At 30.3% G+C, this 24,339-nt stretch overlaps 1 protein-coding gene across 2 annotated transcripts in view; it reads left to right on the top strand.

Moving 5' to 3' along the window:
* Window positions 1-24,339, top strand: part of LOC100160332 (protein trachealess) — a 128,000-nt gene that overhangs the window by 69,652 nt on the left and 34,009 nt on the right. The window lies entirely within an intron of this gene.

Genomic DNA, 24,339 nt, shown 5'->3' with positions numbered 1-24,339 from the left:
CGCTAATAAAAAAAAATAAAAGTCGCCAATAATTCATAGATCCATTTTCAACGAGTATTTTTTTTATCTTACTGACCAAGGGTGGCATTCCCCTTTTTTATGTCTAAAGAAATTGAATTTAGCTCATAAATTCCTTCCAAAAATACACGCGTGGGTACCTATATCTACCCTCGGGTCTAACGATATTTACAACCTTTCTAGTTTCTACCTTACACTTATGATCAACGTGATTACATTGAGAAATCAAAAAAAAAAATTTTGAAATAGATTGAATATTTTTTATTTTATGTTTGAAACGTTAGAAATTTGTTTGACACGTAAAATATTTAATTATATATACATTTATTAGAGCTATTATAGTTGGATATAAAAAAAAAATGTTTTTAGGTACCTATAGGTTTATTGAATAAAATTATAGTTATTACTTATTACTATAATATATTTTATTATGACTATCCAGCGTGTTACAAGTTGAATCACGTTTAAACGTTGTTTTGTCGATAATTTTAAATTGTTTGTGGCCTAACCACAACCATCACGCTTAACAAAATCGCGGTATATAATAATAATAATAATATGTTTGTGAGTTATTTTGACGATAATAATTTACTTTTATACCAATAAAAATATTATTATAATCAGACCAATGTCTGACAGAACAAAAGTTATTTGTGCGAAAGATAACGTCAAGGATTTTTTTTATTTTTTTTATGAAGTCGATACTTACCGAGAGAATGGAATGGGGCGAACGAGGATAGATGTTTCCGTCGCATAATTTTTCATTTATATCTTTGAATGACGTTTGATTTCCATATAGATGACGCGATTTTTGCGGGCAAGGTAAAAAGGCAGGAGGGAGTAGCCCTTTAAACGATGATTTATGAATGTTAACATATTGGAACACGACAGCAACAGGGACCCTCCGGTCAGGGATCTCTTTACCTACCCTCCAGTCATACCGACCCTAAAACTACACAGTCATATACTTTGTTATAATTCTGGTAAATATTTCACGACGAGAGTGCATCGTGTTAACTTGGTAGTTTAAGGACATTTTTTGACGGTGCAGATATAGTTGGAGCATTATTGTAAATAGCCTAACCTAACCTAACCTAACCTATACTATTGTCTATTACAATCCAGAATGAATATTTTTATTTGTGTAACATGTGATCACTGTATATTATATTACAACTTTTTATTTTTACTTTGATAATGATTTTGGAAACACAGTATCTGCAGATGTAGACCACAAATATTGCAATAACGTGTCTCAAAAATACTTTATAATTAATTTTAAATTATATTCTCTAGAATTTTTTTTTTAAAATTATATTTTGTTTTACATTTACAAAGCTATTTAATTTAAATAATACATTTATTTTAATTTTTAACACACTTTATAATATAAGCACATATTTAAATAAGTGAACATTTTGTGCGCATGCACGAGTATGCAATAGCATTGTAGTTTTTAATATGTTGATACGGTGCAAACTTAACCAACTAAATTTACATTGAGTTTTTATACTTTATTCGATTATAAATCAATAATAAGCTACTTATATCAGATAAGACTCTTACATACCTACAACACTTATCGTATTAAACTAATAAAAATACATCATTTCGAACGTGACTCAGATATGCGAGCAAAACGAAATCCAATCCACCACTGAATGGATAACGTCGAATCCGCATAATTTTACAGTTTCATTATACAAGTTTTGCCATATATAAATGGTATGTGTGTGTTTGTACTTAAACAAACGTATATACATAATATTATATAATAATAACTGCAGCGTGTTTCCCTAAGACGTTCGAAACCGTTACTTGCTCCCTTTATAATATCTTGTATAATTTCCTGGCGCTTGTCTAGATTAGATTTAACCTCCACCCCAGTTTCACAGTTTTCCATTTAAGAAACCTCCATCATCCGTCCCACTTTAAACAGTCATTAAACTTAATGGGGCCACTCTGTGGAACCACCGGTATGGAAACAAAACGCATATGTATATATAATTATAATACAAAGTAAAAGGATATGCGTTATTTAAATTTTTGATTAACAAGATAACCAACAGAAAACACAGAGTTGGAATCATATCATGTCTCATCGTTACATTCGATACATCGTTTACAATAACCTAATTTTGATAATCAATGATGAAGATTTGAAACCACATGTCTGAAAAAATAATACGTGATACAGATGTCTGTTTTTTTAGAATAAAAACCTACTTGACCAAAATAAAATTGTAGTAAGTATACATAAATGTTCAAATATTGTTTTCATTTGTATTGTTATCTTATTCCACAAAATTCTTTTCGATCTTAAAAATTTGGTTCTTTTTTAATACTTATACCTTACTTAAATACTTGACCATAATATTAAATATCGGAATAAAAATATTGTATTTATAGTTTGTACATAGGTACTATAATATACAGTATGTACGATGTACCTATATAGATTTTAATAAAAAGCAAAATAATATCGTATTAAAATTTTAAGCTTTTATAAAATAGTATTTACATTATACAAATTGTAATAAAAGTTTATTTTACCTTTATAAGTTGACTAACAGCTAGTGAGAAAAATAGTGGAGGTGGCTTGGGAGAGGTTACCCATCAAAAGCTTGACAAAGCCCATCAAACAATACACGAACACAATGGACATAAAATATAAATACATAATATTAGCAGTATAGCTAATAGCTAGCAGTATATACTATTATACTTGGTATTGCTATAACACAGTTCTATTTTAGATCCCTATTTTATAAGTCGTGAGAATTGAAATCAGCAAAAAAGGACATAGGCCAGAAATGTATAGATTTCTCAAATGCTTAAAAATTATTATAACAAATTAGGAAGATTTATAGCTATATTAGATTCAGGAATTTGAACCAACATATATTTAATGATTTACGTAAGCACTAGCTACTAGTGCTACTACTACTATTAAGTTCTTTGTATTTTTAAGTTATTCTTTAAAAAGTAAACATAAATAAATAAGGATAAAATGGATTGCACAATATTATAGTAGAAAAATTGTCGGGGGTGACGTGCATCTGCGACTGTGTTCATTCGTCGTCTACTCCAGTTTTCCGAACGCTGTCTGTGCTTTGAATACTAAGTTGCGGCTGAGAATACAAAAACGCGAAAATATGAATTTTCCCCTTTTTTTCATATTCGCTGGCTTTACCCTACCATACACAGTATTCGTTATATTTCTGAAAAAAAAGTCTGAAATCGATTATTTACCACAACCACTATTTCATATTTTTCGGACGATAAAACTCTTTCGCATTGTTTTCCAAGACTGGAAACGTGCTTTCAAATTCACCACACACAGTACTACGGTCATATTATATGACCATGTTGACGAAGTTCACTGACGTTACAGATATTATACGATAAGGAATAGGGGTGAAAGAAACGTAATTAGGACCAAATAAATTGTCATTCACCGGGCGTCTTGTCGTGGATGAGGAGAGGGTATGTTTTTCTGACCCTTATTGGATTAGCAGTCCGTTTTTCTGGGAATTCTTGAAAAAGTTTTTTCGAGAAGTCCATAAAAGTGTACCCACTCCTACCATCTACAATTTAAATCTTACAGTTGACTTGTAAGTTTACAAACAAAACACAGCAATTACGATGAAGCTGTGTTTCAAATTGTCCCATTTGAACAATATAATATATATTATGTTCCGTATTATGCATGCAAAATCCTTATATATTTTAAATACACCCTTCTTGACCCTTTCACAGGTCACGTTTCTCAATTTATATGATTATTTTCTAAAAGGGCATTATTATAATATGAAATATTGAAACAGAAAAAATGTTCATTCACAATAAACGTTACATAATGGTTACATACTTGTAGGCGGTAGACTTATGAAGAAATAATCTGAAAAATATCTGTCAAATCCTAAAAAAAAATTTTATACTTGAAGTAACAATTGTAAATATGGCCAATAATAACTAATAACTTGTATGATATATTATTTAACACATTTTTAATTATATCATAGACGAATTGACATGTTTTCAAACTCTAATTTATTTCAAATTTTCAAAAAAAATATAAATGTGTAATTATTAATTTAATATATTATATCAAATGAATGATTTTTGTTTGATGTAAAAAAAAATGATATAATAAAAAATAGGGTGATCCAAGTACATATTATCATCATTGTGGTATCCTAAACCAATTTGGATACACTTATAAATATAGATGGAAAATGAATCCCGGGGTCGGCATGCTATAATCCGTAGATGGCTATAAATCTACGACCAATTTTTCCCATAGCGGAATATATATTTATATAATATATATTAGGTATATATCATTTTCCAATCTCGTCGTAGATTCCACTTGGTAATATACAACACAGCGCCCTTGAATTTGGCCGCTTGTTGCTGGAAACAATATAATATATAATATATACATATATATTAATACAATATTTTTTTTCCACGGAGTTTTCCTTCGTATCGAATGTACCACACTACTGACTATAGCTGGGCGTGAAAAATGATCGGCTCGCCTCGTCGTATATTGGTCTCTGTATGATAAATGTAACCAGATCAACACGAAAAGGGTCCTACAATAATGCCCAAGACAATCCATTATTAGGGTGCGATTTACGCACCAACGAAGAGGTGGTGTAGGGAGGAGAAACAAGACGTTTTTTTCGCCCTATGACTTTTTTCTTCTTCGCCCGACACCAGTTTGGAAATATATTATAGACTATTGCGGACAATAGACGGACACTGATAAGTAAAAAAAAACCGCTACCAACTTGTTTTACAATTGGTAATATAGATAATAACAATAATAATACGAATACACGTTCAAACCGATTAACTGTGTTCTAATAGTACCTATACGCAAATAAAAATAATATTAAGCCGTACTAAAAGAAGATATTATATTATTATTTGTTCTTCACTTACCGTTCATATACATACATGATACATACACAAATGTCACCTCATCTCATGTTCTAGAAGTTAAATCATTGTGTACTACTATAATAATTCAGTGAAGGGGAGAGTAGTACTTCGTCTTGTCATCCAAAGATCAGATAAACGCGCAGGTCGTCATCGTTGTCGTTGTCCCTCGGGTCTAATAAACTGTTTCTCCTAAGTGTTTTAATTTTTTTTTTCCAGTCTTTGTGAATTATAATGAAAGCAAAATACTACAGAAATAATATCACCGTACTCACCGGTCTTAAATCATCTGACATTTGTAAGAGACCTAAGAGTATAAAAAATTAGAATTTCATATTTTTCTTATATTTTCTCCTCCCCGCTGTTAATTTATTTTTATTATCACCTTAGGACGGCTGTTTTATTTATTACATCTCCCCCAACCCGCCCTTGATATACTTTCATTTCCTCCACTCGTTTCTTTAACTCTTTTGATAAAAAGCTCGAGATTTTTTCAGGGATATAACATATATATATATTTGTAATATATTTTTTTTAAGGGTAGAGAAAAATTATTAAAAATTCGTGGGGGAATATTTTAACGCCGACTCTGTCCAAAATTAATATTCCTATCGCACTCTTTCTCCCTTTTAAAAAAAAATATATATATATTAATGTTGAAGCACAAAAACAACCCTCTCTCCATTTGAAGCATTTACTGAGCGATTTAAAAATACAGTGGCTCATAAAAATGAACAGTAAAAAAACGTACGTTTAACAATAGAAGTTCTAATACTGAAAATTTAAGTTGTCATCTATCATTCGTATTTAGTTAAATATAATAAAGGCTATTCGCTGTTACAATAATTAGATCTTATTCCATATCCATTCTAAAAACAGTTATAGAAACAACATTTTAGTATACTCGTGTAAGTTTGTGTATTACATTATTCATGTTCAATGATATTATGCATATTTCTATAGAAATGTAAAAGTAGGAATTACATTTATTTGTGAAGTATTCGAAGAAAAACTAAACAGTCTAAATTAATAAGACAACCCACATATTATAAATTTCGTACTTTGATGAATTAAGTATTTAAAAACAGTAATATTGATTAAGTTTCACTTCATTTAAAAATGTAAATATTCGTCTCGAGAAAATATTTGTATATGTAGACATGTAATGCTAAGTAGTCAAAGCCGAACCATGCATGATTAATAAAACAAAAATAATAATATTTGTTTCGTCATATTATCAGTCTTTATTAAATTAAACGCTACAATAATGAATAAACTTAAAACATATTGAATACGTATGTTCAAATCAAGGAATAAAAAATCAACCCATAAATACATTAAAATATTAATTAGGTATAATTATTATTATTTATCTACTGAAATATATATATTGATATCAGAAAGTCGTAAATAAATAATTTCACAAAAAAAGAAAAATTTGATGTATATTATGGTTTAAAATTAAATTATATATTGCTGATTGCATAATATATGAAACTATTTATTCATACAAAATAAAACTATATTGCCATGTAGGTGCCTATTAAATCTTAATGAATTTAACCTAATAGAGATATTATACAAATAAACATTTTTTTTTATATTTAAAATGTTTTATGGGTCTTCGAAGTGTCAACATTAGTGTTAGATTCACGGGTGTTAATGGAATATTACGTTAGAGGTGATTTAAAAAAAATAATAAGTGCTTGAGAAGATGAGGGTCGAGTTAATCGGTACACAGATTGTAAAGATCGTTCTAAAGAGAGGAGCAAATGGCCCGTTGTTAAGTCGTCAAGTGCCGCAGTTTTTAGCGATTTACCAACCATAACTTTTTGCAAGCACTTCTACCCCTCCCATGTTTCTAAACAAATACCCTCCTCATTTTAAAAACAAAAAATATGTATTTATATTATATATATTTATATAACAAGCCTGAGGAAATGTTTGCCGAGAATTGTTGCCAGCTCTGAGCTCTCCCCCTTTAATAATAACAGTAATAACAATAACGAGATTCGTTTAAGATTAAAATCTGAATAGGGTGGCCTGACTTAATTTTGATACATATTTTTCATAAGCTTCTCATTGAAACTGCATGTTATTAGATGACCTCCTCCCTCATTCGTTGCCAATTTGTACGATAACGCCTTACCAATTATTCTTAGGTGTACCTATGTAACGTTTTAGTCGGTTGAGTTGCCTATACTGGTCTTTTTTATTTTACAGATGAAATTACTATAGTAATATTATAGTATTAATAAAATATTAATTATCCATGATTCTACATAAACGACTTTCAGATTAAACTATTCAACACAGAGGAATATCAAACAAAAGTTTAAACTGAATTTATAATTATATTTTTCTAGAGAATTTTAATTGTATGTACTTCCCTAATTGTAAAAAAAATATGCTATTTATGTATATAATGTTGCCATTAAACATAATAAACTTAATAAAACACTAATCGTCATTGTTGACAAAATTTAGTTCGATTTATTTTTTAGAGGTCATTTAGACCAAAGTGGTTGAGCTCAATGTTTAATTATATTATCATAACATACAATTAGTTTCCTGAAGTCTATTTATTTATTATTGTAATTTATTCTCGTATTATGTAGGATTTATTATTATTTTAAAATATGAAGAAACTATAAGCTTTAAATTAATAGCTATTAGCTATTTACAAAAATAAATATTTACTATTTGAGTGACAAAACTATTTCGATATACAAGCTAATAATTTTTGTAAGTATCGTATGTATTTTAATTATTTTACATCGTGAATATCTAGCTACAACCATTTTTCTATAAATTAGAATTATTGGTGCGGTTGTTAGACTGTTTGCCGTAGCCATTTTCCTCCAAAAACGAGATACCGTTTTCCTTCACTGTCTATTTCCCTCCAATAAATAATAAATAAAATAATAAAATAGTTTATATAAATAATTTATGAATAGTAAAAAAAAAATTTTGTCAGGTATTATGTTTAATACAAATAAAATAATATAATATATAGCCATTTAGGTAGATATAGATAGCAGATACCAGAATGTAATTATCAACTGATTAGCGCAAAATGTCAGCCTTACTCAAGGATCAAAATCCAAGCCTTACTTTATCTTATAATACGGAACCTAATACTACAACATTGGCTAAAATATTGGAGGAAAATAGACATAATTTTAGTTAAAAATATTGTGGTGGAAAATGGACATTGGAGGTAAACGGTATCTCGTTTTTGGAGGAAGATGGAACCGTCCGGACTGTTAGGAGATGATTTAAATGTCACCGCCTTCGTAATAAAAATATACCGACAATATTTTGGTGTGCCTAATAATAAAATATTAGTAAGGAATTCTAATTAAACAATGTTTTGAAATGTTTCGTATAATCATAAATATTCTATTTTATACCACATTATTATATATGTATTTTTTTTTACAAAATCTTAAACATAAAAAGTAACATTCTATAATAATACATTTTTGTAGATAGGCATTATCAAAAAATAAACACCAGAAGTTTGATTTTGTAATTTATATATCGTAGTGGAACAGATTATAGATAGGTATCTACCTAAAAAGTGATATGCAGATAACGGCATTCTTACAAAAACGATAGATATTTAGTCTTTATCAGTCATCACGTAGCAAGTGGACAAAGGAAAAACAGATCGACCAAACGTTGCATTGTTCACGCTAAGGTCATTGAGATAACTATTGTATTATGCTAGAAACTAAATATATTTTTTGAACATTTTCTCGCAATATGCTTACATTAAAACTTCTATTTAATTAATAGGTAATTATTATTGTAATATTTGTTAATTTTGAATAATTATAATAATAATATTAACAATATTACTAATAATATATTGTTAAAATTAATACATTGTTGTTGTAATTTACTTATAGAAGCACATATTATTATAAATCTTCGTTTTATTAGAATCTAGTTTAAATTTAAAACCAATTTGCATCAAGGAAGAGGTGCGTAGGGTCTTGTTATTTTGTTAATGTTGTACGTATAAGAAAAAAAAGGGGATCGACTTTATGAGGTGAAACGTTTTATCCACCGTTCAGGAGTTTGTCGTGGTTTCAGGGCTAATGTTAAGGAACGGTAAAAAGTCTGGGGGGTTGGAAAGCACAATATCCAAAGACATTTTATGAGCCACCAACACATCGAAGTCTATATAAATATGTGTGTATATAGGTGCTTGTGTATATATATATATATATATACAGGGGCTGGATTTATCACGGTTGTAAAAATTTAATGCACCACAGAAATCCGAATCCCCCACCGATTCGAACGTGAATATTTTACATTAATATAACTGTATTTTTATAACACACTGCTACTGTGTATATATCGTATGCATCTGTATAAATTTCAACCCCAAAGTGTTCGGCATAGGATTTTTGTGAGGGAATATCAAAACACACACACAAATATCTTTGTAGGTATAATATACATCTGTTAATTCAAAACATAACATTTTGCTTTTTTATTGTGTTGTTTAAAATTATAGTGTATAACAAAGTGTTAAAACTTAAAATTTAAGTAGATTATATTATAGTGAATATTTCAAACAAAATATTATATTCTAAATTAGGTATATATTCATTGAGATATGCATTTCAGAGTATACTTCTGATAACGAATTTGAAAGTTATATGTTTTTGTCTAGCGTGTTTATGACGTATTTTGGCATTTTACATTTGAATCATCGTTTTTAAATTCTTATATTATTCCTATAACAAATCATTTGACTCGAGCTTTTTGTGTAAGAAGTAGGTACCTACCACCTACTATAATAGCCAAGCGTCGTATTTACAGACCCATTAAATTTAATATCATTCAACTCAAACGATGCATATTGTTAGACGAGCAAAAATTCGTTTGATTGCGAAGTGCTAAATAAACGTTGTCCACACTTGTCAAAACTGCAGGAATTTATATTTATCGAGACATAAGCGGAATATAGACATGGTCACGGTCGGCTGTAGAGCAACTATAATAAGTGTGTTAAGTAGCATATATTATAGGTATATTTGTTTGAGCATTAAAAGCCGCAGTCTTCGATACGAAATCCATCTATAACTAATAATAAGAAGAAGTTTAATAATAGTGGATGAAAAACGTTTATTATCATTATTATTGTTTTTTTTTTTCGAACTGGCGGTAAACACAATAACAGACGGTGCTCGGCAGAAAAGTCGTCGTATATAATACAACAAACTCGGGGTGTCCCCGGGCAGCAGCGAACGGGTGTCTATCAAATTCGGTTTGGTATGGCCCATCAGCCCGTGGGCGTCCGGCCGGCGGTTCAATGTAAACAAAGCCGTAACGAATGCCGCTGTCACCGTGAGCGCGCGCGAAGGCACATAGTATAATGTGTATATACGTACGTGACGTACGGATAAAATTGGTTTTTTCAGCGCCCATCGACAACGGACGGTGTTATTGGTTTCCATTCTCCGCGGATGTATAATAATAATAATATATGAACGCGACCGGCGTGTTCCGCAGCGGCTACCGTCTCCGCAACAGCCACTGACACACACACACACACACACACACACATACGCCACTAGCTGTGATGCACATAATGTGTCACGGGCCTGTGGTCAAATACCTTTTTTTCCTCTTCTTCTTCTTCTCCTCCTAGTTTTTCCTCTCGTTCTATCAACACATATATAATAATAATGATAATAATAATATAGGTATATGATTCATACAGGTAGGTACATATATAATATATACGTATCGAATTTTTCGATGTCCATTATGCGCGTGTACAACCCATTGTTATGTTATATTAAGACTCGTCTATAGTATATAATCGTGTGTATATATATATATATACGTATGGGTAAAGGTAGTACAACACAACAGTCCACGGGTTTATAAGGTTTATTATAGATATGGAAAAGCGTGCGCCTGTGATATTATTATATTTGTATACATATTATGTTATATGTATATAATTTTGGGCCGTCGCGCGCGCGTTACGTGTATAATATAGTCAATGTACTGGTATATATATAAATATAATAATATTATACTGTGTATGGTTACAATAAACGAAAAAATAGTGGCACAAGCACCATATTCTGGAAACGAATCACAATGGCCGTGAAAAATCGGACACGGGCCCGGGTCGAGATGTAGTCGGAACAACTCCGACTGTTGTGTATATACATATATATATATATATGTATTATATATTGTATACTGTATATAGGTAAGTATATATACCTACACGCGTTTGGTTTTTCACGAGGGAGGACTGCACAGCACGCTCGTGATGTCCGTTTGGGTAGAATTATATAATTATTTTATTTTTATTTTTTAGAATTTGTGTATTATAACAATATTATTACTGTAGTTTTTATTTCATTTTATTATCTTTTCCTCCTCGTCCCGGCAAGTACAAACCCTTTTTGTCGGTTCGTGTTGAGATTGTAGAAACGCGCGCGTATCTAAATGAATTAGTGGCGGCCCACGGGGACCGATATACGCGTAATTAAATGGCGATTAAATCCCAGCCCCGGGATCCCGGACGATCCTTGAACTTGCATCATAAGTTAAAATACGCCCTGGACAGATACGATCTTATCGATATGCAATATGGAACCATTTTGTGCCCTGCCAGGAAGTACTACGACACTAATTGGTCGCACGGGATTTATACTACACGTAATGAAATATTACAGTAGTTGTTCTAATTTGTTCAGTTTCGTGGGACTATACGTATATATACCACAGAGACGTATTCAGAGTTTTCTCACCCCGTCGCTAATTTTTTTGCTCTCCACCTACCTCACCTTAATAATCTCAATTGTTTACAATTCATCTGTATAGTACTATAGTGTATATACGAGCTTCAGAGCTTATACCTAATCATATACGAATAACAAATTGAACAAAGAAAAATAACACGATTACAGCCAAAAACATTGCTTTTCAGTTCGTCGTTACATATTATCGATTTAGAAACAAGAGTAAAATGATATTTGTAACAAAAAAATTATATAAACAATCGTCTCTCTTTAAAAATCACCTTTCCAGTAAATATATCCCCAAGTCCCCACTTATAATATTATGCATTTATTCAAATTCTGAATTTTGAAATATTTGAGTCGTCTAGACTTTTTTAAGGCATTTAAGGAAATTACGTTCACCCGACTATTTTATCGAAGTTTTATTTAGATTAGACAAATATACTCGTACATGTTTATTGTATTATAGTATATGTATTCACATTATATTGTGCGTAAATGCAATAAATTCTAAATAATAGTACGACATTATATGATATAAGAAATTTGTGAATGATAATAAGTAATACATAATACATATGTAGCTAACTTATTAGGTTTGTGCGTCTTACCTTGACGTACCACCCTCAGATCTTAATCATCTGGAAACAGGTGACACGTTTTGTCGGACCCAACGTGATTCGGCTGAGTAATAAAAAAAACGTAGACTATATAGACTCGTTTCACGCAGAATCGAACGGTAGGCCAGTGATTACCATTTTCTGGAAATTGGAATTAAACGGACTGATCAACTGAAAATATCACGATTACCTACCTATCAGCTCGCGAGTAACATGAACCTCGACGATATACGGCGATTACCTCGACCACAGTATAAACTCGGTAACCGCAGTCCGGGTTGTATAAACCGTATACGGTGCCTATATATCTACTTGTAAGCGAACATCGGACAATCACTAATCACGATAGATTTTCCAACGTTGGTTAATCGGTGTTATAGTACAACGCGGTCGTTGCCACTTTTCAGCCTTTTTCGTGCTGTTTGATTTTTATGATCAGTTTATTTTCACGTTGTTGTCCGCACTCCGCGAGTGCGTATTATATTTTAGTGGCAACGAAATTCCAGTGGAACGCGTCTTGTGCGTATATTTGCGAGCCTCATCATTTCCGGTCCAACGATACGCGTCACTTGTTTTCCTAGCCGAGGGCGGCGCGTCAAGGTAAGACGCACATCATGTCACCTATATTCCTATATATTATTCACGAGTTCTTTTTTCAGATTCGTACGCTATGCATGACCATTATTATTGGTCTTTTTTTGTATTTACATATTAGAATATTTATGTTTGCCTAAATACGTTTGTAAAATCCGAGTAACCCTTGGTAAAATATTCGCGTTATGCACCGTCCACTGATTTCCAGTAGGTAGGTATGTATTATATAATATTATATAAAATATAATTTGATCATAAATAGGGAGTGAATAAGCTTAAAATGGCCCTGTTATACCTATGTCTATAAAAAAAATATATATTGAAATATATATATTTATATTGGAACCTTGATTAAGTACGTTAAAATAAAGTCATACCTATAGAAACCACTGTACTAACTTATTTCGTTCTTACCAGCAATATCCTATATCGTTACAGTAAAACCACAATAATTTGCGCAACGTCCATGTCCAATATAGCAATATAGTAATTATATAACTTCAGTAGGTACTAGCACGCAATTTGGCGTAGGTACCTACCACCTACGTATATACAACATTTTGTCAGTACTCAGTGAAGTTAGTGCATTAGCTGATATTGTTTCTATTAATCGTTTACCACCTGCACTTGCAGCCATAATGTATAATATAATTGATTAAAATATATACAATATAGTATGTTCATATTTCAGTACATTGTATTTATAACCAATGTAATACTATTATGTTATAATAGTAATTATATAGGTAACCGTAACATTATATAGTAATACGTAATGTAATATTATATTTGGTATTATGCAAAACTACTCAAGAATACGCGTTTCACCTATATATTATTACATTTATTATATGGGTATATTAAAATATTATATTATTTTCAGCCCGGCACCGTACCTTCTTATAGTTCTTATATACTATATTGTATTAAGTACTATATATAGCTAGTATTTAGTCAACTAAACAAATTGCAACACACGTCTTCATAATTTTTTTGTTATTAGCATATGTACATTTCTATATTATACAGTAGGTATTTAATAGGTTTATTTAATTGTCATACCATTATGCAGCCAATTAAATATTTCGTGCGTTGTTTTGTGGACGGTGGTGGTAAACATATAACTCCGCGGGTTGTGAGTACAATAGGTCGAATTTTCCTCACGGGCATCCATCATGTTCTAGATTATGGTCAACGAATATATTGTACGTATTAGTTTAATAATATTACCCGACAAATTTACTTTAAAAACCTATTAGATATAATCCAATATATACCCTTTAGATAACCTAACCTAATTCAATAAAGCAATTTATGATGTAAGAAATATTATGAAGGTATTTTAATAAGATAGATATTCGATGGATATTAATAAAAATAATACATTTAAAAATTACGACTATAGATAACATTGTATGCAATGATTTTAAATGTTTAAGACTTTAAGCCTTTAAACCTATATATACCTATAGGTAACTATAAATAATATTTTTATATGAATTAATTTAAAAATATTCTTTGCTTTCACATTTATTTTAATCAATTTCTGTGACCTCTCAATTTTACAATGACCAATATTTATTTCGACACAACATATTTCTATTATTATTGCAGCTGAAGTAAACATAGAATTGATTCAATTTTTAGTACATATAATATGTAATATGAATATAGTATATCGAGTATAGATACTTACTATATATACTACTTTATATAATATTATAATGTGGATACCTATATGATAGAAGTATGACACATTTTACATTTTTAGGAATTAAATATCGATTATATAGTACCCATTTGGTTGTTACAAGAAAAAATTACACTATAACAAAGTAAAAAAAAAGTATTTCCTAAATACCATATCAATGTTTTTTTTCTAGTAACTACATTAAATGCCACTTTGAATTTTGATATATGTGTCAAATGCTATAAGTAGATGTAATTGTAATAACTTAAAATGATTATGAACATAGAAAATTTATATTCACTTTCTCTTTTTTAGATTTTGTTACTGTCATTAGGTACTTTATTATAGTCTATTATAGGCATTAAATTAAATGTATATAGCAAAGAGTATGATCTGCATCAAAACGTTAATTACAATTATGTTTTAATATTAATGCAATAGTAAATAATAAGTCTATAACTGTCAATTATCAAGTATCAATATTTCAAAATAATACCGAATTATATTTGTTTGGTTACCTATGATATAATATTTATTTTTGTACCACTGTATGTTGTAAAATTATATTATCAATCACTAAATTATTTTTCAATAATAACTATTTTGAACTACTTAGGAGATTAATTTTCTTACCTAGACTAAATACGTCCTACATTTTTTAAAACAAGTACCAGCTATTGGTTTTTTAAACGTTTTATAATCAATTTTATAAAATGTAATTTTAGTTTTTATATCTACTGTTTTCTATCATATTGTATAATGTTATGTCATACAATAATTAATTTCAAGCATACTAAGATAGTTACAATAACTTTGTTCCTCCACCTGTTAGGGCCCGATGGGATTGTTCTTCATAAATCCAATTTAGGAGGGGGTAAGTTAGGAAGATAAGACCGACTGATATGGGATAGCGTGTGTATATTAGGTATTGCCACCCTTCGTTTTGGAATAATATGAGGCTAGAACTGCTGGGGTGATATAACTGGATCAGAAAGGGAGAGAGGGCTAATGAAGCGTCTGCGGCCGCTTGATTGCACCGTATTTACTGGTCAGCAGTTGAGTTTTCTTTTCACCTAAACACCCGATACCAACATTTCAAACCTTAAAATAAAACGATATTATTCTAGAATCACGATAGAAAACACTTTGATTAATACAACACTTAAATTTTAAGATTAAACATATTTTGTAACAATAATATCTGTACCTACCTATGTACAAACTTACATTTTCAACATTACATTATTGCATAATATGGTACACTTATAATATATACATATTATTATTATTATTTTTTTTTTTTCATTGGTCTTAAGCCCGGCAACTACAGAGGCCATTAGCTGTATGATGGTATTGTAGGGTTTTTGGAACGGTGGGAACGGTTGAAGGAACACGTTTTTGATAAATATTATTATTATATACTTATAAAAGCATATTTTTTTTAACATATCTACTGATATAATTGGATATAATTTGATATTTGTATAAATGTATAATTACATTATACATTAATACATTATTAATTTTTTTTTAAATAAACTTTATTATTCAAACTTAGAATTTCCTTCCTAACGTTTGTTTAGTGTTATTTTGAATTATATTTAGATAATATTTATTGATTTGGAAATAAATAATATACCGAAGTTTTTCGTGAAACGTAAGTTCACCCCCGGGAAGAGTTTTGGTCTCCATATAATCAGTGGTCACGTCTCAGGGTCCATGCAAAGAAAATCAAGATTTTGACCCCTTTTGACCCAACAGACACATATCAACCCTCCGGAGTCCTTTTATGCGGAAACAATGTCTGAATGAAATGCCAAAATAATGTTTTTTCTTCTTTTTTATCCATCCCCTATTCACGCCTCTGAGTAACAGTAATTTTTCTCCTCCAATGCATATGATACATGTGTCTCGATAGATACGCATATACTGCTCATCTATATATAGATTATAAAATATACACATGTATATGTAATAAGAATATAATATATATATATATATATATACACATTATACATAAATAATAAACGAGTATACCTGTATAATACAATACCCACTACACTAAACCAGATTCAACTCAAATTGAACAATAATATCGCCACTATACGCATGGCGTCATATTATAAAGTCCCCAAGGTTTCTAATATATAGCAAGTCTTTAAACTAGGTTTATTTACCTATAACTATAATATAGAATATATATTATATTGTTACTGTTTAGTACTTACTGCAGACTTGTAAATATTTTGTACACTATACTTAACAGTTTACACATACATAGAAGATCTTATAGTTAACATTAATTTTAATCTCATGATTTCTGACACAGCGATCAATAGTTATCATAGACGGAGATACTGGCAAATATTAGCAAATATTTAAATATTCAATAGCATAATTAAGAGCCACGTGTTGGCTCTAACCCCATATCACTGAACAACTACCAATGGAAACATTTTTAAAAGAAATACATAAAATATTCACTAGGTAGTCGTTTAAAACATCATAAATTATAAAACATAATATTAATATAATTTAATACCAATTATTATATTATTAAGTATAATGTCATAACATTATTTATACTGTTACTATACTATAATATTTCTTTTAGATTCTGATTGGGGTAATGAATGTATTTATTTTACAATAATGTGTACTGTGTACGTTGTTTTATTTTTTGTGTGTATATATGCATGAGTATACTTATAGTAAAAAAAATACATTGAACTTCTTATTTGAGATTGGTTTTTGATAGAAAATAGGATGTTGTTGGTACTTTTAAGAAGTCAAAATTGAAAATCTCGATATTTTTTATAATAATCAGGAAAAACCAAAATGTTTCTACATGTTATACTGAATAGATCTATTAGATTGTACAATAATTGAATAATGCATACAATGTTATATATATTGTTGATGGATATAATTATGCTCAGATTATGTTTTATTTGACTTCTCCATATTTCATAAATACAATCTGTTCTGACAGATTTAGATAAAGTTGATTCTATTAGAGATAGGTCTTCCGTAAAGAAATGTAGGTACCACTATCGCCGCTAATCTTATAGACAAATGCAGGTTATAGTAGTTTTTTGACGTGGACATTTTGCAGAAATACTTCAGACAGAAAATATCACGGATCCAGGCTTAGGCAAATGTGGTTGGTCATAATGGCATCATTTGTCAGCCTTAAGGAGTATATATAGGCTTATTCTTTTTTCTCGTCGTCGTCGTAAATATCGTCCCTTTACGTCGCCGCCTTTTTAAGTTACATTATGTATGCCCCCACTGCATTTAAAGGATTTCACGTACTGCGTAGTAAATAAATTGATGATATTCTTGCTGTGAAAGTATATCATCCATTAATATTTTACTGTTATTATTTTTATAGACAATTGCATTAACTTTCCAAGTTTTCAATAATTTTTTATGGGTCCTTGTAAAATTTTTACCAGTTACCTATAAGTATTATTGTTATATTCCATTTTCAGTCTACGTCGACAATATTTAATATAATACTGTCTCTATAAGTTAATGCCTTTAACAAATAAAATAGGTACACTACCTTTCAAACTTTGGACCGCGAATATGCGATATGCTCAAAGCTCGAAAAGCAGTTATTTTCTGTTATTATTGTATTATTATTTATTATACATAGATAGCTATTAGAATATTTATAAACAAAATCAATGGTATTATTATTGCATAAGAAATTGGCTTTGATTATACCCATAGAGCTATCCCTGTTATGTTGTCTTATAACATTTATATTTTTATAATTATAAATGTTGACCTTTACTAATTTATTTATATAATTATAATATATTATTAGGTACCTACCTAATAATTAGTAAAATAATTATTTAAATAATTCATTACTATGGTTAATATTATGATTTGGTAACATAGCATATAATATTATAAAAATCTTGCTGGCTACCATAAAGTCTATAGGTAGGTACGCAAAATCAATTTTGGCACATTATACGCATGTGCTATATATAAATATCTATATAATATGGTCATAACAATTTACTCCTATAATATAAACGCATTTTTTTTTTAATGTCAATAGCTGCTCATTATAAATTCCACGTGATGAACGATTGTTCATCGGTAGATCACGTCGATCAGGCCCCATAAATAATATAAATATTCCATTATATTTTAGTGTGCTGCAGGAACAGATAGGACTGTGACGGAATGTCGAGCCGGCCATTTGCCAAACACCGACGTCGGTGGCGGTGGCGGAGGTCCGCAAGCGAGTAACGTCCTGAATATTGATTTGGGTAGAGACCCCCTTTATACACGCGCCCCCCACTTTATAGGTATATATAAATGTATACAGGGCACTCGCTATTTTACGAGAACGGTATCTCTGCCACGGTGTATATATCTATAGGTATGTTTGAAAATATTATCTCTTACACCCGTAGCACGTGGTCACACTTGGGTTTTTTTTACTCCATCCGACCCAGTTTGAAAGATTTGTCGATCGAATCATTTATTCATCACCGACATAATAGGTACGATATTATACAATGATGTGCACCTAAATTAAATTAGTTTGTTATATTCTATGTCATATCGTGTGTGCACTGTATACGGAGTGGAAGTCAAATTTCGAAAATGCGCTCTCGTGACACGTTTAGCCTATTGAAAATTATTGGACGTGATTTGAAAGTATAAGTGACTATACCATTCACTAACCGACAGTTATTTTCACCCCCATGACTTAGTTTTAGTTCTTTTGTGTAATTGTGTATATATTATAGGTCTGCAGATAATTATGTTTATAATTATTGTAATATATAGGTACCTATCATACTCATATATTTATAATAATGGATACCTACATATTTAATTTTCGGCTTCAACATGATTTAACATTAATTTATAAACTATATTGAAATATTATATGTGCTTTGCACATTCATAATATTAAAATCATAGGTAATAATAAAATTATTGTGACAGGTTGGTCTATCTTAAATGGGTCGTGTTGTATCTACCACAAAATTAACGTAGCGTAATAGATTTTTTTTTCTACTGGTTAGTAGATGACCTTTACACGTTTCTTGGTGGTCTATGAAATGAATAAAATATAAATTAATGTTTATTCTATTTAAAATTGAATAGATGATTCATTGAACTGTGACAAATTACGGTGAAAACATATTATAAGAAATATTATAAGAATGTTTTACGTATAGGTAGGTACTAGGTACCTATACTTACGTGTTTAAAAAAAAAAAAAACGATTACATTTTTAATATTCAATACTATATCTATCTAAAAATTATCCCTTCTTTTTAAAGACGTTAATTATAATAAATATTTTTTTTAGTACCGCAATACCGTCACTTAATTATATATTTGAAAATATAGTATCAGAAGTATTAATATATAGGTATAACGTATAGGTATTATATAGGTAGATATACCTATATTTAAGTATAATATGAATAATAAATAAATATTGTTAGGGACTAGCTACCTATATATAAATAATACTAATTAATCCTATATATGGGTACAAAACCTATTTCTGCATAGGTATGATTTAAATATATACAGTGATTGGCGATTGGTATTATCACTATTATATACCATTGTTATTATAAATTATACAGCATATATAGCAGTAATAATTGTTTTGCCTCTATTATTGCGATTCGTATGTAACATATATTTAGTATAGGTACATTACCTGTAGATTATATTATATGACGTATAGAACCTTTTTCATATTTATAGTTGTACAAAATTTATTATTTATTATAGTATTTTATTTATAGTATTTTATTTATTATAGTATATACCTATACCTACATTTTAACATTGAAGTCTTTTTTTCAAATTTGTATCAGTTGACCATACATTTCTGCAGAAGAAGCTTCAGTGATGATTTTATTTAAAGAATTTAATATTTAAATCTTTCTACATGGTACCATTGGTACCTACCTATATTGTACCTATACCTACATATATATACATATAATATACTTTATAATTTACATAGCCATATACTAACCCAGACAGCCAGTCTACCTATACCTACAATATATATAGTCACAATTCTACTTATTTCTCTTCGGTAATGTGAACGCATATTATAAGTATATTATATCAGTATATATTTCATAACTCCTAACTCGGAAGTATATACAATTTGCCTACAAGTTGCCTATATAAATTTTATTAACCCAGAACTATATATATTTTATACTTATAAGGTATTGGTATATTGGTACTGTAAAGTGTTAGTGAATGACTATGCTGAAAAGATAATAATTAAAAATACTAATATAAATTGATAAAATGAATATACCTATTACCTATGTACACTGCAATGACGCGTTACACGCAGTATAGGTTAGGTTAGGTACTACACATGACAAGCACAGCAGTCTACAATAATAATAAGGAAAATCAGCATAGGAAACGGGGCGAGAAAATGGATCGTGCTGAGGTTCTAAAACCCACAAGATTCTGCAGCTTTGGGGAAGAGCACCACGCACCCACACCCACCTACACACACGCACAAAAACACACCCACTCACCATATATTGATGTACATATTATATATAGCCATGTAGGTATTCGTTAGGGGCGAGGGGGAGACGCACGTGACGGCCGTTTCCGTCGTTAATGAATATAGTTCGGCAAAACGGTATAGCATAATATAATATGCGCGTCGTACGGTGTAACAAAAATAGTAAGGCCTTCTACACACGGAGCTATTAAAAAAAAACTAAACTGTTTTGTGATTGAAATTACTAATCGGTTACTAACGCATTGGTGACTCAGATCCATACACGAGGCTACTAGTAACATACCTACTCGTGATCGAAACCTGTAGTTTGTTCTGAGTGACTATGGATGAAGGACGTTTTTCGTCATCTTTTTGCTACCATGGATGTTGACAGTGATTCTAGTGATGAAGAAGTAATAACAGCATACTACTATTACAGAAGAAATAAAAAAAATAGAAGGTTTTGGGTTCATCCATACCTTGAAAAAAATTTTCATCACCGATTATTCATTGCTGCAAGAGAATTGAACCTTTCCGATACTAAATTTTTATGTTTTTATCGGATGTCAAAAGAAAGTTACTTATATTTGGTGAACCTGATTTCCCCTGCCATAAACAAGCAAAATACAAACATGAGAGAGTGCGTGAATGCCGAGGAACGGATATTAATTACACTCAGGTAAGGAACTTACTTTTTTATCTACTTAATGCAAATTTAGACACTTTATTAAAATGAGTAACATCTACCTATATCATTAGCATATTAGTATAATTTTTTAGCAATAAACATATCATTTTTTTTTTCTTATATATGAAAACATTTTAATAATTTTAAAAAGAACATAAAACAAAATATTATACTTATTTATTACCTACTGTTGGTTTACTATTATTAAACATATCATTTTTTTTGCTTATATATGAAAACATTTTAATAATTTTAAAAAGAACATAAAACAAAATATTATACTTATTTATTACCTACTGTTGGTTTACTATTATTAAACATATCATTTTTTTTGCTTATATATGAAAACATTTTAATAATTTTAAAAATAACATAAAATAAAATATTATACTTTTTTATTACGGTTGGTTTACTGTTGATTTATTTCGTACAAGGCTTCATTAACTGCTTCATAGTACTTTTCAGAACTATTTTGGTTTATAGTTTGGAATGTGTTAGGTTGAGAAGTTTCATGAGCATTTTCATTCTGAGATATCAGTAGAATTTGTTGATCTGTTGAAGGCGTTGTGGATGAAGACGAGAATGAATGAATAGGTGTGAATGCCGAATTGTTTGACAAAATGTCATCAACCATCTGAAGTGATTTGCGCTTGAACAGCCGTACTTCTTCATCAGACATTTTCAAAAGATCAGGTAGCATACTAAGAAGAAACATTTTTAAAGATTCTGCTTTTGGATCTTGGTTAGCATTGACTGAAGAGTTCTCTGTTCTGGCTTTTTTTTTTGCCTGGAAATATTCTAAAAATGCTTTGTCCACTGCTTCGTTTTTTAATCCACGTTTTTTGTTTGACACGTATGATGGCGAAGACTCAAATTGACTCGGAGTAATGTTATTATTATTCTTTTGGGGTATGTCAGTAGTTGAAGGTGTGTATAATGATGTAGAAGGCAATGGCGGAGTTGGCGTAAGATGTGGTTGAAATGGCGAAGATTGCTGTGGGTCAAGTTCGGAGTTGTTAAGGTCAATTTCATCAGATTGTTCAAAACTTTCCTTCTGTTCTGGGGGATTAGGAAGATTTCCAGAAGGCATACCTAACGCCTTAATATATGGAACTGTAAACTGCATAGCTTCTAACAAATAATATGCTTTTTTTGGTTTTGCTCCAGAACCACTTGGTGCTGGTTTCATGTTGCGCACAAAAACAGCACGAAGGTTCTTCCACTTATCTTTGCATTCAGATACTAAAAAAAAGATAACATTCAGAGTATTCATAATTTGTAATAACAATCTGGTTTTATGCTATTATTTTTACGCAAACCCGATTTACTACATCCCCCCCACTTTTAATCTACTGTACAGCAGAGAGACACCGACTTGACTTCCTTTTTATGATTGTTTCTTTTATTTTACAGATACTTGGGTACTGGTGGGACATTTGCGTCAATTGCTGTTTATTTTGGTAGAGGAGAATCTACAGTTGGCGGAATTGTGACGGAAACAGTAAAAGTGATTTGGGAAGTGTTGGAAAAAACATTCATGCCAATACCAAGTACAGAGCAGTGGAAAGGAATAGCAAATCGTTTTGAAACACTCTGGAATCTCCCAAATTGTATAGGGGCCATCGATGGCAAACATGTAAGAATTGAAAAATTTCCAAATAGTGGTTCTTCTAATTTCAATTACAAGTCGTATCATTCTATGGTGTTAATGGCTTGTTGCGATGCTGACGGGTTATTCACTATTATCGAAACGGGGTTTCCCGGAAGAAACAGCGATGGGGGTATATTCAGTGCCTCCGCAATGAAATATTGGATCCAAAATGCAGGACTTAATATCCCTCCTCCCACACCATTAACATACGATGAAAACGATAGTCCGTTTCCTTATTACTTTGTGGCCGATGAGGCATTTCCGTTGTTGAAATATGTGATGAGAGCATACCCAAAAAGAATTTTAGATAATGTGAAAAGAATATGCAACTATAGATTTAGCAGAGGGAGAAAAACCATTGAGTGTACGTTTGGGATGGCATGTGAAAAATTTGCTGTTTTGAATGGTCCTATTCGTATCAGAGATCCAGAAAATGTGAATTTGGTCATAAAAGCAGCTTGTATACTTCACAACTACGTACGGAAAAAAGAAGGACTTCAGTATACACCTACTTATTCTACAAGTTGTGAATCAAATAACCACATTGACGTAATACCTTTACCACAAAACTTGACTATAAACATAACCTCTTCTGCAGCTGCTCTTAGAAATTATATAGCAAACTATTTTCTTACACCTCAAGCATCTTTGCCTTGGCCAATGGAAATATGCTATTAATTAGTTTTTGAAAATAATTATTTTTTTTGTCTAATATTTTCTAATATTGTTTAACTAATTTAATCACTTATTATCTAAAAATTATCTAACCCCTATTATTATACCTATTTAATCATTTTAATCATTA

This window comes from Acyrthosiphon pisum, chromosome A1 (genome assembly GCF_005508785.2).
Source record: "Acyrthosiphon pisum isolate AL4f chromosome A1, pea_aphid_22Mar2018_4r6ur, whole genome shotgun sequence".
Taxonomy (NCBI): Eukaryota; Metazoa; Arthropoda; class Insecta; order Hemiptera; family Aphididae; genus Acyrthosiphon; species Acyrthosiphon pisum.
This window is presented reverse-complemented; position numbering and strand designations above follow the sequence as displayed.